Consider the following 13,139-nt stretch of genomic DNA (forward strand, 5'->3'; position numbering starts at 1 on the left):
TGATCACAGATATTCTCAATTTATTAGAAAACACTTTCGTAAAATATTGCAATTTCTTACTACCTACAATCCTTTAAAGACTGCAATTGCTACAGACAAAAAGAATCACATTAAACAATCGCTGTAGCCAACTTTTGCATTTTAATAATTGTTACATGTTTTGAATGTATGCTCGTGTCTTATTTTCTAATATTGTCAGTAACGGTAAGTATTTTCTTTCCATTCCCCCCTCATCCAATTTTGTGCACTGCCCCTTCCTCCGTCTCTTTTCCTTACATTGTACACCTCTTTTCCCTTCTACGCCTGTATCGGCCCCTTTAAGATCATTTCACCTTTTACAAGTTATTTTCCTACATTCACCGCTCTTGTGTCCTCTCCCGTTTCGGTACCTGCTGTGTGTCCTGCTGGTATGACTGGATTGTGTTCAGTGAACGTCGCATTTGCATTGTAGATCTTTGTTCTTTTTTGTATCTTGATAAAATTCTTATGTTGTTTGTTGTTTTTCACGTAATGCAATGCATAATATAAACATTTTATATCTTATAAAGGTTCTTTATTTATAACACAAGGTTTTAATATAACACATACATATGTAGTAGTTAAAATTGTAATTAAATTAAAACATTGTTGATATTAATTCTACTATCATATTTTGCTTGCACAATGTAACAATTCATTCAGTGTAATTACCTTTTTACCTTTTATTCTGAAGGTGTGTCATAACATGATTTGCTAAACGGTGCCAAAGGTGCATGATTAAATGTTTGTTTTTAGTGCATTTTTTGTACATCAAGCACACTATGAGCACACTTGCTTCATTAATGGTGTCAAGATTCAAACCATATTAAAATAATTGGCTGCTGCAGTATGCGTCATATTTGCAAGTCTTTGTTGACGTACTTACAGAACTAACAAAACTGTGCAGAAAAGTTATGTTTATTTGATTTTTAATATGATTTTCTAAAACTAATTCAAACAATATTTACAGAACTGAATATGTCTGTATAGAAATAATGTTGCTTTTCATAATAAATCATCCGAACAATTTTGTTTAGAAAAAAATGGATGCCTTTAATGTCCTATTGTTAGTAATCATTAGCAATCATAAGAATTTTAGAAAAACCTACACATATTGGTCATAAAAGTAATTCGTCTTTAACCGAGCCTGCAACGTTTTCAATTTTGTCGTGTTAGACTATCTTTCGGGATTCTGTTTTTCTATATTTTTGTAAAAACATGATGATACAAATAATGCTGATATATATTTGTCTTTAAACAAGACAAGGAAAAAAGTTAACATGATTATGACAATTGAAATAGACTAACAGGAACAAATACACGTTGTAAGTTAACTAAATACAGAAAACAAGTTTAGGTAAATTTCCAAAATGTTAAGTTTTCTTTTCAAACCATTTTAACAAAAACAATAATACGGTGTTACTTGATTTGATTTCTATTCACAAAGAAAAAATATCATGTGTGAATCATTGACAGAAATGCTAATTTATATATTTTACGTACCGATGTATAGTTTTCAGCAGTGCTGTTTCAAAGCTTTTAAGTGCACGTTGAAATAAGTTTGTATGTCCAAGATCAAAGACATACTTCACGGTAATACAATAGAGGACTCAAACAAGAGAAGCTTATAATTGTTGCAAAAAAGTCTCTATTTTAAAATGACATTAGAACTAGATATATAGAAGTTTCTACAAAACAAAATGTCATGAAAAGAAGCTAATTATTTTGGATATGTCAAAGGACAATACTCACTTATTGTTTCCTCGGTAACGCAAGAGAACCGCTTTGAACCAGTGATTGGAACAAAAACTCGGTGAAACGTGAGTTGAATTATGTGAGCGTCAAAATAAAACAATCAATTCAAGGTATATAGTTGACATATTGACAGTAGTGTTACTAGTGTTCAATACAAATACCTTTTTTCAAATGTACTTTTTAGATAAACTATGCTCAAATTTGATATTAGAGATATTTATAATTGATAAACAGCTTCTTTGTTAAATTAATATGAAATAAACATGTTTTGAATTCACACAAAGTAGACATGTTATATATAAAATTCTACACACCATAGTTGGTCAAATTACAAAAATGTAGTGTCATTTAACAGTTTTTAAGGAAAGACCTGTAATAGTAACAACTTCCGAAATATATCTTATTCATTGATTTATTCAATAAGACATATTCAGTAAGATTAAATGTATAAAATAGATAATAAAATATTTTACTCAAGGATGAGCATAGTATATCTTTAAGAAGAAGCAAGCTTTAATACCGAGAGCTGTTGTATCGGCGTCACAAGTTTTGTTTTTCATTTTTGCAGGCAAGTTGGTATCTCCAAAATTTTTGAAGGGAATGGCTTTCAACTTTACAATTATTTTAGAGCATAATAGGTGACTGTCCAAAACCCATAACTTTAACATATACTTTAGATAATGGCATTTTTATAGAAAATTCTACATGATCAAGGCTTTTTGTTTTACTAACAATGAGTAAAATCAAGCAAGCTGTACTACAGACAGCTACGGTTAACATTATAACTCATAAGCTTATTTCTAGCACAATTATCGTTCTACTCTTTAAGGGTATTTTAAGCATTTTTAAACAATAGAAACGCTAGTAAATCATTTGATCATTTTAAGATTTTGCTATTGGTAGACAGAAATTGCTAGTAGCATACATACGGCTATGGGCAATTTGTCATGGTTAAAATTGAGCTAGTTTGAGTACACCAAACTAATGTTGTAACATTAGACGCAATGTTCAATGATACTGAAAGGGAACATCTGTCATAACGGAACGATAATTCCGACATTAGTTTCTCTTATAACGGTCATACTTTATTTTTCTTAAACATTTTTGTACACCAGAAAATATTGCCATACAACCATATGCATATTGTTCCCTTTGAGATTGGTCTTCTATCAGGCTTTGTTATTCAACATTTCATTTAAACACAAACTATTTCTTATGATGATTTCATAGTTTATTTTAAATTTCATATGACAGGTACGTCAAAAAAGAGTATAATTTCAATAAGATCTACCCTTCACTATATAAACAGTGGTGGAATATATTTTAACTAAAATACATGTAAAATATTTCATATCTACTGTATTTAGTTTTTGATTACTAATACACTGTTAAGAAACACTTAACTTCTTGATAAGTGATTTTTATTTGAACAAAGCTGGGAAAATGATAAAGGTCATTCGGTATATTCTTTTAAACTTGATAATTATGATAGATAAATATACATGTATACCGTCATTTTACTTCCTTGTTTAAAAGTCATTCAGAAAAAAGAGAGACTAATGCAAATGTCAAAAAGCGCAATTTAATTTTCCTCCAAACTGAATCTTGACTATCCCGGAGAAAAATAATTCGGTGTAAATATATTAATGAGGCTGTCTTATTTTAAAACAACCGATCAAGAGGTTGTTAGGTACCGCAGAATCGTGGTATATACTATGGCGTGGGAAAAGTCAGTTGAGACAAAATGGAGACACAATGGTGGGAAAATAGGCTATATATATAATTTACAAAAATTATTATTTATTTCAAAGAATATATCTCGTTCATTTTCAAACAACATAAATCTCTTCATCCAATCCAGTATATGATGCTACACCCAGAAACTAGATCTAAAATTTGTTCTGTCCCGATGAGATAGTACATTGTTTAAGATCATAAAATGAAATAAAGATATCATAATAGAATAACTCAGTAATCATGTTCAATCTACTCATGTTATCCATTGGGTTTGTAAAGCATATCTTATTTTACATGCGATAACTAATCGTTAGTGCGATATTTTGAATTAGTTAGAATAGTACAATAAACTAGATAAAATTGATAACAAATGTGACCATGAGGCTTATATATTAACATGAACCTATTCCGTTGAGGTCAGAAAATATTTCCGTTCCTCCTTTATATTCCAAGTACTCTGTTAGCGTAAATGAACCAATTTTCAATTCTTTTACAGGTGATATAACTATTTTGGTAATATTTTATACTTAATCGCATGTTTATCATGTGCTGCTGTTAACGTACGAAGAAATTATGTCATATCATTTAACTACTCACGTAACGTATATTTTTCTAAATATCAGCTTAGTCCATTAAACATTAATATGGCCCTCTGTATACATATGAGTAATTTAAGAAAATATTTCCGTTTCTCTTTTGCTTATGAACGGAATTGGGTGCATCGTCGGTATTTTTGCAATTAGAAAATATTTTTTCTAATTTGGTTATAAGCTGTTCAATCATTTGACAATATATTGCAGGCTCAATTTGACAACCTGTTCATAGACGGTACTGGTTAGCATTTATTTTGAATCTTGCAATTTCTGTTGCTTTTATCGTTTGTACGACTTGCAGATGTTGAGAATTCTTTAAAGAGTTTTCTCAATTTGCTGCCACTGTCGAAAAGATTAAATCAACCAAAGATTCAATATGATTTTGGCAACAAATTTAGCAAAACATATTGAACGTGTGATACATGTGTCATATTAATATTGTGATGTAATTACTTATGTGCAATAAATGGTATAAGAATGTAATAAAGTTGTGATTGAATAATTTAATATGTGCAATATTTGATAATTAGTAATTATCTTGCCTTTCTGGTGTCATATGATCAATTCTAAGGACCCCAATGGAAATTAGTCGGCTTAATGCCTTCTTTTTGTGTCATCGTTGGTATTGAACATATGGCATCAACACATGCACTTTCATGTTCACATGTATCTCTTGATGTTTACATTGAATTTGTAGCTGTTTTATGACATGTATTTTTTACCAGAATAAAACTATGTATCTACAACGTGTTCGTATACCTTCCTGTTTCTTGTCAATGCAAGTGTTTGAAAGGATATACTTAAAAATGATTTTTGACTCTTTGGGTACGTACTTACAAATTTATCAATCAAGGATTATAATATGATTCTACGTTCACCTAGCATTTCTAAGAAGAGAAAAAAAAACGTAATTTTAAAAGGCCTTAAAACATTTTGCACTATTTCAAAATTATAAAACAATTTTAGAGATTGATTTTAATTGATAAGATATATTAGTAAGTAAAAAAAGGGGTAGAAAAGCTCAGCATTGAATTTTAATGAATTAAATGTAAACAATGCATGTATATGTATAAATAAAAACCAATCATTGTAATTTCAAGAACACTCGGTCATAGAGTACGTTTTGCAGACGCGTTATTGCTGTTTTTGCTTTGAATATCAACTGAAGATGACACTCCTTTCATGTCTATACTTATTTTAGCGAAATTTAAAGCTTTGTCAACATTGGTGATTAGAGAGAAAACGAAACACGACAAAACGTGAGCTGAATTTTTGCTTAATTATCTAATTTTCTGAAAGTATAAAAAAGACTTAAATCTACAAGGTATATAACTCCCATAGCTAAGAGCAAGTTAACGGTTATATTTGAAATAGTGTTTTACGCACAGAACTAAAGCTATTTTATCGCGCGGAAAAAAAGCTTAACCATCTAAATATTAACTAAATTGATTCGGGCAGTGTAAATGATTTTATATTAAATGTAAAAATCATACATAGAAAACATTTTCACTTAGTCACAATTTGTTTGCCTCATATATTAAAGAAAAGACACTATCGAATTGTCAAAAAAATTGAAGAAAGTTGTTCATTATAAACGGAATTATTCGCGGATGTACGTGTCTAAGTGTAAGGTTGTTTTTTTATAAATTTTATATATAGAATAACTCTGTTACACGTTCGAACTTGAGTAGAAAAAAAACGCTTAAGACGTGCGAAGCATTTGAGAAATTCGAATTTTATAAGATGATAAATCACGTTTGTGAATATTTGCCCTTAACTAACTTATGTTTAATTTAAGTTTCTATTAGTATTATAAATGATCACATCTTTAAGTTAACATGAATATATGCTCTCAAGTTAAAAGAAAATATGTCAAGATGCATCTTTCAACTTGATTTCTTATTTAATTTAATCATAAAAACAATGTGTGATTCAAAAAGCGTACGAAGAAATTAAAGTTCAGATTAATGTGGCTAAACCAAAACATATTTATTATTTAAACATGTGTATTACTTTTAGTTATTGATGTTTCACACTGTTCTTACAAATGGCATGATATCTCATATCAGTAAAGTTCACTTTGATTAACATTGTGGCTCAGTAATCACAAAATATTTTCGTTTTCCTTTTTCTAAAAATTAGAATGTTTATTAATAAGTTTCAAGTGATATTTGCTTTTTTCAAATTTCATTACAGAGTTGTTAAATTGATTGCTTGGTATACTGTTAAATTGTTTCAACTATTCTGCATGAGTGTTAACTAATGGCGCTAGTTACAGGATGTTCGTTCTTTATTAAATTATTGGTCATCATATGCAACATTTTAAACATTAGACTTAGATTTGTGATTCTTAATCCTTAAAACTGATTCAAATATATTGAGAAATACAAAAAAATGATTATATCAGTATAAATGAACTGATTATAAGATTAACCTGTTTGAAACTGAGGTTTAAAGCAAAAACGTAGGTTAGTGGAACTTTATATTTCAACTTCCATTGATACCAACAAACATCACATTCAAAAAAAATGATGACTTCGAAGGACTAGATCACTTACTTTCAATGACCTATTCAAAGAGACAAAATAAATGTACAAAAAAACATAATACATAAATAAGGGTTTATATTTCATTTGGCTCTATAAGCATATTGGACCGGTAGTTTGAAAGAAATCTCTAAGCTAAAACTCAGATCTAAAGTAATTTGCTGGTCAGAAACTGCCATAGAATGTATACTGGCCAATGAAAATCTCGAGACTTAGTCTACATTATTGTTTATTAGATAAAACGTTGAACTAAACAATATATTCATATTCTAAACATAACATGTGATTATAAAATAAATATTATATAAATAAAGTTTTGAATTTTGGATTAGTTCATGAATATTTGAACGTGAGAAAGCAAACACAAAAGTAAATATGTTTGTATATTTGAGTACATTTTTCAGTATATTGACATTTTTGTATATATATATATATTTTTATATATATGGTATATGTGAAATACTGATTCCGAAGAGAGATTGTTCTAAAAAGCTTAAGGTTCCTGCTGTTATATAAATCTAGTGAAAACAACAGTAACTGTATTCTGTAGTATGGGTTTGACAGTTTTATATCCCTCTGTTTCATCCTGAAGTACAAATGAAATATTTTAGAAGTACAGTTATTGAATTTCAAAATAATGTAAAACCAGATTAAATACATTAGGAACTTTAAGCGTGAACGCATGATCTAACCAGAGACTAGGCCACTGAACAACGGGATGAAAATTACAAAAATTAAAGTGCATTGGGACGTCTTTTTTCTTATGGCACTTCTTATGATATTCACCAATAAATTACATGCTTGAATGTAAGTGTTTAATGCTTACTGGAGACTTATTAAATGTTTCATACGCTAAATATTCAACCTTTATAAAAATGTACTGTCAAAATTTATAAGGTGAATTAATTTCAATAACTCTATCAATATTCATATGTATAAAAAGCAAATGACCTATGCCTTTATATTCAAAATGAATAATAACACAGTTCTCATTTGATATTTCAATTATTACTTTTGTATTCATTACTCCCAAGGGATCTTTCTCTGCCAAGTGACGTGCTAGAGATATAAAAAATGCTCATTCTTCATTTAATTTTATTCCTTTGGAATAATTTAATTTCAATACTTTTGTCGTTTGAGCGTGAATTCGGCTTCACATTTAAAATGATGAATATTTCATTGTAACGCATGTACAGGAATCTTAGATAGTCAATCATGCAATTAATTTCCTGCGTGATGAATTCATCAATAAATCATTTATAGGAATGATGAATATAATGAATTTTATTAATTTTAAGTGACGTCGGGGTGATAAATGACGTAGTTTATATCTTAAGGACAATTGCAAATCAAAATCCGTAGACCTGTATATTAGAATAGCATAGGCAAATCACGTTTGTTTGGGTTGACATTAGTCATATCGCGCCAAACACTACAATAGGCAGGTCCAAACAAGAGTTGGTGCATGTGTGTAAGTTAGAATACAAGTTTACCTTTTTTAAGATCTCGGCCTCGTCAAATTCAAATGTTGTAACCTATGCTTTATACTTTCTTATGGCACTTCTTATGATATTCACCAATAAATTACATGCTTGAATGTAAGTGTTTAATGCTTACTGGAGACTTATTAAATGTTTCATACGCTAAATATTCAACCTTTATAAAAATGTACTGTCAAAATTTATAAGGTGAATTAATTTCAATAACTCTATCAATATTCATATGTATAAAAAGCAAATGACCTATGCCTTTATATTCAAAATGAATAATAACACAGTTCTCATTTGATATTTCAATTATTACTTTTGTATTCATTACTCCCAAGGGATCTTTCTCTGCCAAGTGACGTGCTAGAGATATAAAAAATGCTCATTCTTCATTTAATTTTATTCCTTTGGAATAATTTAATTTCAATACTTTTGTCCTTTGAGCGTGAATTCGGCTTCACATTTAAAATGATGAATATTTCATTGTAACGCATGTACAGGAATCTTAGATAGTCAATCATGCAATTAATTTCCTGCGTGATGAATTCATCAAAAAATCATTTATAGGAATGATGAATATAATGAATTTTATTAATTTTAAGTGACGTCGGGATGATAAATGTCGTAGTTTATATCTTAAGGACAAATGCAAATCAAAATCCGTAGACCTGTATATTAGAATAGCATAGGCAAATCACGTTTGTTTGGGTTGACATTAGTCATATCGCGCCAAACACTACAATAGGCAGGTCCAAACAAGAGTTGGTGCATGTGTGTAAGTTAGAATACAAGTTTACCTTTTTTAAGATCTCGGCCTCGTCAAATGTTGTAACCTATGTTTTATACTTTAAACTTTAATGGTCATAATATAACATACACGAATAAGAGACACTAATTATGACCAATCAAACTAGAGTTGACTAAAACTGGGCAACTTCAATATTTAAAGGAACTGTTCTCTAGACTTCAACGGGTTGTGTCTAATTCTGTACCATGGTGACACCTTCAGTAATTGATCAGGATTTTGGATAAAACTGAGAATAAAAGTGAATTGTCTTGATGAAATCTATCACGAACATGTCCAAGATATTAGCAAGGAAATGTTTTACAGTAAAATAGTCGTTGCAAGGAATACAAAATGGTGCATCGTATCCTGTTAAAAGGTAGGAATGTATAAATAAAGTATGTCCTTTCCTTCATCTAAGAAGACCAACTTGTAGGATTAAGGAGAAATAGAGATCATGGTTATTTATCAAAGTCTGGAAAAGTGTACTCCTTTGGAAACATAAATCACAACAAAATAACATGAAAATTACATACTCGGTTTTATTGAATCTGTCCACAAGAATAATGAAAACATTGCATTACCCCTCACGTCCCGTAGCATCGGCTTGAGCGGTACTTAATTTTCAACATTTAAAGTGCTGTAATCAATTATCCCAATGGACCAGAAACATAATTTCTTTTGTACATGTGGCATAATGAAAAATGCAACATCCTTCACGCCCCCTTGCATTTGCTCCAGAATTGCTCAGTCGTCAACACTTTAAAATTCTGGTATTAATGATCCGAAGACCCAGAAAAATATAACAATACTGAAATTAAGTACAAAAATGTATTAGATATTTTCATTTCTTTATGACGATTACATTGTAACGCCGAAGTACAATAAAAGAATATATGTTTAACTAAATTAAAAATAACTGATTAGTTTCAAATGCTATTCCGCTAGTTATTATTGATTTTGTGTAGTTTAGAAAGCTTTTGTCTAACCCAGGAATAGGGATAGTTATAGTACTCGCCAGGAGTGGTTGTCACACTTTGGCTAAGTGTCTAAGTGCAAATTGGTATCTCCGAAACAACTGAAGAAATTTGGTTGAAAGCAGAATAGCATCCCAATGTCCAAAGCCCATAAAATATGAAAGATAAGATCAACAAGGAAAGGCAGCATTTAATGATCCATAACACCGACATCGATTTTGACAGAATTATTACCCTGTTAAATAATCCACGATCTTGTTTAACTGTACATGTCAAGCACTAAATTCGATATATGTTTAATATTTAATTTTTGGTAAAATATAAGGTTGGCTAGACAAATCGCATTTATACTAATTATCATTTTAGCCTGTTATGAATAATGGTCACCTGCTTTATATCCCAATTACATATTCAAACAAACCAAAATATGAAATATTATAAACGTACTCGTTTAAATTTAAGATTCCATTGTTTTTCATGTTCATTGACTTATCTAACCAATATACTGAATTAAATTATTATTTCGATGTTATACTATAATACAAAATTGACAGCTGTCACATGCATTGGCGTAAACATTAGGCACTTAAGGAATTATCTCTACGCAATTCCCATAGAAAATTGCTATCACGACATAAAAGTATTAGTATTGAGACGAAGTGACCCGAAAGAAAGAACACGTTTGTATGACATTTGTATGACGCAGACAAAGACGATCTGATATTATGTAGTTCATGGCGAGTTAGCCTAGAAATATCCACCTGAAATGTCATTGCACTATGTTATTGTACTTTCCATCATGTTGGTAACTACGTGCAGTATGTAGTTAATATTATTTTAGGTGTATTTAAAATTTAAATAGAAAATTATTTATGCACATTTTTACATTAAGATCACCATCTTCATTATTTTTGTTAATACAATTGTCATTTAGTAGCATGTGTTACGTCAGTAAGTATAAATAATGATGTGAATAGATTAAACACATGAGAGTAAAAGTAGCAACTGTATTCGATATATTTTTAATCTAATGTAAAATAACAAAAAAGGTTCATTTACGCCACGTTCCTCTTATAGACATATGAAATCAGATTGGATACATTATTTTAAATGTAATATTTAAGGATGATATTTCAAATGGCGAAACATTTACTCGGCTTTTCTAATTCCGAAATGTGATTTATTTTATTATTCATTAAATATGTTTTCCCATTTTATGGATGCAGTTGGTTTTTCAACAGTTATTGCATTCATTTGAAGTTTATACAACAGCTGATTTGGTGACTTTGTTTTGTTTAGTGTTTCTATTAGAACATCTTCTTTGTCCCTATAGAGAAAATGCATTGAAATGTTTTCTTTAAGGCATTTTTGGATAGCTGAGATTAATTGATGATATTTTAAATAATCGTGTGTATCAAGGCTTAGAAGTTGTTTTGCTATTTCAAATTTATAAAAGGCTTTTGTACGAAAATCAAAGAGTTGGTCTATATAATTTATACATTTTTCATGCCATTTTTTCCAGTAAATTGTATTTAGTTGTAATTTTATCTCAGTATTGTTCCATATAATATGTTTTTCTAATTTCATTTCCATTTATATTAGAGGAGTTTACTACAGAAAACCATGAAATTAAGATATCTCTTAGAAATGTATTCGTTTTACAGATTATTGAAACATCATGAGAACTAAGATTACATTCAAAAATAAATTTATCACCAAATGGTTTTAATATATTCTCAAAAAAGGCTTCCCAGTGTCCATTTTTCTTTCATTTGAAATCAATTTCTTTTTCCAGCAAGCTTTAATTGAAGTTAAAAATGATTTTATATCTGTTAATTTTAATCCTCCTGCATCATAGTTGTTTATAATAGTTTTACGCTTAATTTTATCTGTTTTGCCATCCCATAAGAAGTTAAAAATTGCTGTTGTTAATTCTTTAATAGTATGGTCAGGTGGGTTTTCAAGAACTGTAAATGGATAAATTAGTTTTGGTAATGCAAATGTCTTAATTACTGTGACTTTGCCCATCAATGTTAGTTTACGGTGTTGCCACTGTTTTAAACATGTTTTAAATTCTTGTAATTTAGGTTCTAGGTTAAGCATATTCGTTTTGGAGTCCGTGTAGAAAGTTATGCCAAGTGTTTTCGCATGTTTTGATGTCCAAGTGAAATTCATATTTTCTGCATATTTTAAATTTATTGTTTTGAGGGCTCCAACCTTCAATACAACTGATTTTGATGTATTTAGTTTGAGACCAGATATATTTCCAAATTCATTAATGACTTTAATGAGTTTTTCAAAAGAATATTTTTGTCCATTATTTATATATGTTGCATCATCAGCAAATAATGTCTGTTTTATTTCTTTACTATTTATTAAAAATCCCTGAATATCATTATCTTTTGCAATCCTGTTTGTTAAAAGTTGAATACATATGATGAATAAGGAAGAAGAAAGGGGACATCCTTGTCTTACTTCCTGTTGAATATGAAAACTTTCTGACGTGTGACCATTATTGATAATTACACTATTAATTTTGTTATAGAAGAGTTTAACCCATGAAATAAGAGATTCACCAAACTGAAAATAGTGAAGACATTGAACAATAAAATCATGATTTAAGCTATCAAATGCTTTTTGATAATCAGAGAAAAAGAAGACCAGACTTGTTATTTTTTTCAATATGTTCTATTATTTCAAATATTAGTCGTACATTTTCTCCTATACAGCGTCCTTTCATAAAACCTGTTTGCTCATGACTAATTATTTAATCTGATACTTTCTTTATTCGAATAGTAATTGCTTTTGTAGCAATTTTATAGTCAATATTTAAAAGACTTATAGGTCTCCAATTTGAAAGTGAAGTTTGGTCTTTACCTTCCTTAGGTATTAAGGTTATTATACTTTGTTTTTGAATTTCCGATAGTTCACCTTTTCTGTAGCATAATTAATACAGTTCACAAAATATGTTTTTATTTATTCCAAAATAACTTATAAAATTCTGTAGTAAGTCCATCAGAGCCAGGTGATTTGTTTATTTCCATTTTCAAGAAGAGCAGTTTTACATTCATTTTTTACTTAAAAAACCTTCACCACATTTCTTGTTCTTCATTTGATAATTTATTTGTATTTCATAAAAAAAGGAATATCAATATTTTCTGTGGAACTTTAGTGAACGATGATTTATAATATTTCACTTCTTCTTGTAAAATCTGATCAATATCAAAAATTTCTTTACCATC

Source organism: Ruditapes philippinarum, unplaced genomic scaffold, assembly GCF_026571515.1.
Source record: "Ruditapes philippinarum isolate M1 unplaced genomic scaffold, ASM2657151v2 ctg817_1_1_1_1, whole genome shotgun sequence".
NCBI lineage: Eukaryota > Metazoa > Mollusca > Bivalvia > Venerida > Veneridae > Ruditapes > Ruditapes philippinarum.